Genomic DNA, 6,697 nt, shown 5'->3' on the forward strand with positions numbered 1-6,697 from the left:
TAATGGCCACAAAACAAATAACCATCAAAACTCCCACCAGAAAACTTAAACCTCTAAAATATTGTCTAGTGAGGGATAATCATAGTTTTTTCCCCCCTAGACTATGCATTGTTTTTTATAGCTCAGAATGCACATGTAATTCAAAAAATACTCATCCAAAAATGAAAGAGCTGTGCATAATATCACAGGTTGCGTCTTCCTGTGTGGGATAACAGAAAAACTATATATCGGTCTCTGTCTACAGTTCCTAACACGGGGCTCTCACAACCCTTGTAATTTCCTGGGTAATAGGAGTTTGCTTATTTATTTATTTATTTATTTATTTATTATTATTTTTTTCACCCCTACAGCACCTGGTCTTCCTAGGTGGTCTCCCATCCAAGTACTAACCAGGCAAGACCCTGCTTAGCTTCCGAGATCAGAAGAGATTGGGCATGTCAGGGTGGTATGGCTGTAGACAATAGGAGTTTGTTTTGTCCTAACAACTCTGGATGTGTTGCAGGAAGTGACACCCGACGGAGGAAATTGGACTCTCAGACAACTTTTTTAGAGGAAGGAGAATTTATTGCAGGCGGAGCGCGTGGGGTTAACACCACTATGCACGAGTTCACTTTGGTTAGATTACAGTTTATATACCTCTGCAGTGTTCATGCAAGGTGCGTGTGATTCCTTTGTCTGAGGTTTCACATGTGCCTCATGACTCAGAATGGGGAGGGGAGGCTTCGGGTGGGGCCTGCAAGGGGGAAGGATTTTCCAGTCCACTGGTCTTACAGGCCATTCGTCTTGTGACCTTGGCGTTATTGGCACTGTTATAGGATTCTCGAACAGAGAGACGGGACACTGAGGCTATAAGAAGGAAGCAGCACTTATTAATGCTGGTAACTGCAGATTCCTATTCAAAGGCTGAGCCCCAATTCTAACATAATAGGCAGTTTTATACAGTCTTGTTATTTCTACATAGCTACAGAGATAAGGAAGGACATCAGTTGGTTGGCAAGCCATGAATCAACAGATGTGAGCTGGAGAGTCCTTGAGGTGGGAGAAGTAGCTATGGAAAAACATATTTGCTGGAGAGTCCTGGAACGGGGAGAGGGCAGTCAGGAATGGATTTTAACCAGCTAAGTCGGTCATTTCTGCAAGCCCTTTGCTTTGCATTTTTCAGATGCCTCCTCTCCTCTCTTAGGTGGGCTCCTGGATGGGGACTGGTCACCTGAAAGACCAGGCCATGATTAGAAGCTTGGAATTTTCAGCCATATCCTCCCTCTGCCCCCACCCTCCCCCATTCTCCAGAGAGGGGAGAGGGGCTGGGAATGGAGTGAATGACTGATCATGCCTATGTGATGCAGACTCCATAAAAAGCCCTAAAATATGGGATTTGATGAACACATAGAGATGCCGGGGGAGTGGCACATCCACCCCTTCCCACATACCTTGCGCTATGCATCCTTCCATCTGGATGTTCATCTGTATCCTTCATTGTATCCTTTTATAGTGAACTGGTAAGCAGAAGTAAGCAGTCTTCCTGAGTTCTGTGAGCAAATTAATTAAATCCGAGGAGGAGGTCATCGTGGGAACCTCTGATTTACAGCTGATTTATCAGAGGCACAGGTGACAACCTGGACTTTCTGTTGGCATCTGAAGTGGGAGGGTGGGAATCTTGTGGGACTGAGCCCTTCACCTGTGGGATTTGACTCTATCTTCAGGTACGAGAGTGTCGGAATCGAGTTAGGTTGTAGGCATTGCAGCTGGTGTGGCAGAGTTGCCTGGTGTGACTGTGGTAGTCACAGGGTAGACGCACAGGAGGAAGACTGAGCGTTTTCTTTCACACTTTATTATACTCCATGGCACTTATCCCAATTTGTAGTTAATTTTTAATATATATTCTCCATTTAACATTTGTTTTCCTTGTTGAGGTTTGAGGAGGATAATAAATCCCACCTTTTTCCTTCTCTGGCTTCAGAGTCATTAAGAAATAAGACACGGGAGTTGGACAGAGATAAAAACAGCATTATTATTGATAACATGACTCTGGCAACTCTGCTTGCCGCCGATGTTTATGACTTGCTCAAAGATAGGTGCCTTAGTTTTGCAAGTTTAACTATGTCCTGGGAGATCACGTGTAATATCACAACCCCCTATTCCCTGCTTTTTTCAAGAGATATTGTAAACATTCCTAGAGAGTAAAAAAAAATTAATTGCAATCTTTTAATGAAAAAAAATTGCCATATGGCACGCCGAGAGAAAAGACATAGGCGCGCCACACAAACAGCAGGACAGGTTGGGGGAGACGTTGGGTAGAGTGCGTGCACAGCGCCTGAACATATGTAGACACAGAATATAGGGCTGTTCTTTCTAGAGTGTGGGGCTGAGGGTGATGGAGATAGCTATGTAAGCATAAAAATGACCCAAGATTCCAGAGTTCCTGAGCCTGCAGGCATCCTAGAATCTCTGGCTTAAAAGAGACCTCAGTTTTCATTCCTTTGAAGAGGATGGCTTGAGAGAGTTAGTGAGATTGTGTGAGGTTGCTGGGGCCCTGGGCTGGGAGAGAGATAAGAAGGGAGTGGATGGAAGTAAATGAGAATAGCTCAGAATGAATGTTTAGACAGAGTAGAAACTGTATATATTCACCAAAAGTAAGCAAACAAAGCCAGGTCAATGCTTAGAGTGAGACTGTGGACTTGGAAGACTCAGCCATGGCAGGGCCCAGGAGGTGACCAGGTGGAAGTGAGCCTGCCAGCTGTATTCACGGAAGGTAAATTAGAGGAAGGAGCTGTAGGGAGCTGTGAGGGGTTTGCCTGGCATACAGATGAGGCAAAAAAATAAAAATGCATTCCTCTAACAAAATTGGAGAAGCTTGGGATTCTACAGCACACCAGCAGCGTTGCTGCTAGTAGAACAAACAGCTTGTACTCAAATGGGAGCTGAGTAAAAAGCCATCGCTAGAAGGAATGTAAACAGAAGCTTGCCAGTTAGGCCTGAAGGTCAGGCTGCCTGCAGAAGAGCGTTTCATGTGTTGAAACATTGATTGGAATTCAACCTTATATGGAGTTTTACATGTTCAGTTGCATTTACTCTAAAACAAGGGCATCTCTATACACAAACCAAAATGACCCAAATAAGGCAGGTGCTAGGAGGCTCAGACAGCGGCTAAGTAAGCCATTCTGTCCACACTGGGCGTCCCCTTGTTTATTTTTTTCGTTTTACTTTAGATTCCATTTTTACCAGGACTACAATAGGAAATCTAATATATCCAACCATAGGGATGGAGTGGCCTTTAAAAATGTAGGTAGTAGCCAAACAAATTTTACATGTTTTGTGCAATTTTGCAGGCAGGTAGGTAGGAAGGTAGCACTGGTTTGCAAATCTGCAGCTCCTGAAGCATTTGATTTTGGAGACTAAGGGATGACCTCAGATGGCAGTTTACTTTCACTTTTTTTAAAGGAAAGTTTAGAGCTAGATCAGTTCTTTGATATCATCTAGTTTTAGAAAAGATCACAGACCTGTAAAGGGCCAGAGCTTTGCCTAAGATGGTAACACCAGCTAGCTGTCAACCAAGATTCTGGTAACCCAAAAGCATGTTCCGATGACACTGGAATATGGGGAATCTGTGTCTGTGGGGTATAGGCGACATGCTGAGCAGCAGGGTCTGTGGGGGGGGGGGCGGTGCCCTCCAATGCCATGCATAAGTCCTATGGGAATCTCTACTCCCCTGACACCCAAGGGGAGAGCACCTAGAATGATCAATGAGCCCTACCTGAATTCACTTCCTTTCTTGACTGTGCTTCCTACCGTCACATCTTGGCCTCTGGCTGCCTGCAGTGACCAGCTAGCTAGGAGAACACAGAGACTTTTCTATTTTTTTTTTGTAGCAATTTCTCAGGAAGAAAGATTTACTTGCTGGCTAGTGACACTGGGGGATTCAGCTTTGGAGACGCAGACATCAGATGTGAGAAGAGAAAGGTCAGTGCATCTTGCAATTGGTCAGTTAAGTCTGCAAGACTGACCTGTCCTTTTCTCATGGCCACTTTTTAGTGTGGGGGAAGGGAGAATCCACCTCTTTCTGTCTTGGTTCCTATGACTGGTTGAATAATTAAAATGACATAAGGCAGATTAACAGGAGAAAGTCAAGTTTTAACACATATGCATGGGGAATTCATAGAAGCATGAGAAATTCCAAAGACAGTAAGGCAGAATGAGGTATGCATGTCATTTTGGACTAGGGAGAAAGAGGTAGGGGTCTGGGACTTCAAAAGGAAGTGAGGCAATTCTCAAGGAGGTGGGCAACTGTTTATAAACAAATGTTTGCTTGGCCCTAGAGACAGTAGGTCACAGAGAGGACAAGATGACTGATCAAATGGGCCTTGCTAGGTTCCTCCCTGCTTCTTACCCCTAGTTCAGATTATACCGTGATTATCTATGGCGATGCTTCTTTCTAGAACAGACCTATCTTAAATTCTTTCAGCTTTAGGCAGTTTGGGGGATTCTTCCTGAATCTTTTGTTTCTAAAAAATAAAGTAATTCTTATGCCAGAGAGACACATTTTGAGGTGGCAAGTTTTGCTTTCCTACATCAGGCAGGAATGTCCTCTTAGGGTTTAACTCATAATCAAAGCCATACCTCCTCAAGGCCTCTCAGCCTTCAGAAAGCTGCTCACCTACTGTGAATTACTCCCCTCCAATATAAGAGACAGATACCTAGGAAAGTCCAAGGCCTGAGGGCTAAAGGGAGAATATAAAGCAATGATATCAGCTTCCCTTCCATATCAAACCCAACCCCAAACAATGCTAAGCTAGTCCACATAGCATTATTCAACAGATCTTTGTCGAGTGAATGAATAAATTTGCGGTAACAAATAGAAGATTGAGATTTCAGAACACGGTGGGGCATGTTTAACATTGATTCTCTGATCTCAACAGAAAGGTAATTTTTTTTCTAATTTCAATCAGAATATTTTGGAGATAAAAGAGACCTTAGTGATTATTCGGTTTCCTTGTTGTTGTATAAATAGAAATGTAATGACTTGCATTTCTCGCTGCCCAGAACCTTGTTGAGTGAATGAATAAATTTGGTTCAATAACATATACTCAAATATTTTCATTTTTGAATTGAATAGAATATTGATCAGATAGATACCCAAACTACTCTTTCCTCAAGTTTCCTATTCTTTGAACAAGTTTCCTGAATGTTTGGCTGTGGAGTGGCTCATTAAGCTTTGGGGTCTTTATGCTCTAATCCTGAGTCCTGCCATTCTGAAGTGGGCCCCTTGACAGTTACAAAAAACTGCCTGAGGTTTGGATTTACAAATATTGACAATTTTGCCAGAGCCATCTAGATGAATGCAATAAAAAAACACAGGGCAAGTCTCCCCCGTCCTCTCCTTTTTTTTTTTTTTTAAAGCTATTATATTTTACTCTTAAGTAATTTAGATAATCTAAATGCCAGTATTCGAGGCCCATGCTTCAAAACACCACGCAGTGAATAGATGCAGGATTTTGATTCAGTTCCAGCTCTTAGAGAGGTGAAGGGAAAAGCAGCAAATGGGTTGTGGGGCTTTAGAAACTCAAACCTTTGGAGCATCACTGTAGCTTGAATTGTGTCTGGCACATTGTAGGTTCCAGATAAATATTGTCGAGTGATGAATGCATGTATCTGTAAAAAGAAGGCGCTTAAATGCTTTAAAATAATGACCTAAAAATGTGTCAGAACAATCCTAAACTTTGCCTAGCTTGATCATGTTCAGCTTGAGTGTAATCAAGGGAACATGTGTGCATGGCAGGTGCTCAACACGTTTTACATATATACACACACACACGCACACACACACACATATGTATATATATATATCAAAATATCATTAATAATAATTTATATGATATAGTGGAAAACATATGGGCTTTGGAATCAGACACACAACACACCTGGGTTTGAGTCCCAGCTCTTTAACTTACCCCTTGTAGAATGAACTTGGGCATGTTAGCCTGTCTGAGCCTCAGTTTTCTCGTCTGTAATATGAGGATATTAGTAGTATCCTTGAAAGTAGAGTTATGAAGATTAAAGGATGTAAGTAACATCTGTAAAGTTTGCAAAGTCACAGATATGATCAGTGCACATTTATTATTAGTATTAGTACGAAAAGTTTTCCCTCTAAATGTTTCAGATGCTGCTATGGCATTTCAACACGAGAGGGCAGCATGACCACACTCTTTGGAACCTGCCTTTCTCCCTACACAGATGGCTCTCAGCATCCAACACAGCGTTACGCTGGTTTTGTGAGTGTAATGCAACATTTAAAGGCCTGAACAGCTTAGCATAATATTTTAAAAGTGGCAGATTCTAACCTCCAGGCTTCTAGTCAACTGGGTATTGATAGGAATGATCAATTAAGTATTCTACATTCCAGATGTTGAGAATATTTTTGCAATTAGAAATCAGCTGGATCTGAATTTTTACGTCTCGAAAATTAGGCCAAGTTATCTAAAAGCATCAGGCTGTCTTTGGGTATATCTGGAATTTCATGGAAAGTTGGCCAAGCTGTTAAGCTCAGGCCTTTTGGCAGCCATTTGGAGTTTGCATAAATCCTTTACTCTGTATGAGACATTATACTAGGTTAGAGGATTCAAAGATTCAATCTTTCACTCAATAAATATTTATTGATTACCTACTATGTACCAGGTACTATTCTATGTGATGACTATTC

At 42.1% G+C, this 6,697-nt stretch overlaps 1 pseudogene; it reads right to left on the reverse strand.

The window, feature by feature from the left end:
• Nucleotides 1–341: 341 nt before the first annotated feature.
• LOC112473825 lies at nt 342–459 on the reverse strand (annotated as a pseudogene).
• Nucleotides 460–6,697: the final 6,238 nt, after the last annotated feature.

Source organism: Pteropus alecto, unplaced genomic scaffold, assembly GCF_000325575.1.
Source record: "Pteropus alecto unplaced genomic scaffold, ASM32557v1 scaffold8, whole genome shotgun sequence".
NCBI classification, from domain to species: domain Eukaryota; kingdom Metazoa; phylum Chordata; class Mammalia; order Chiroptera; family Pteropodidae; genus Pteropus; species Pteropus alecto.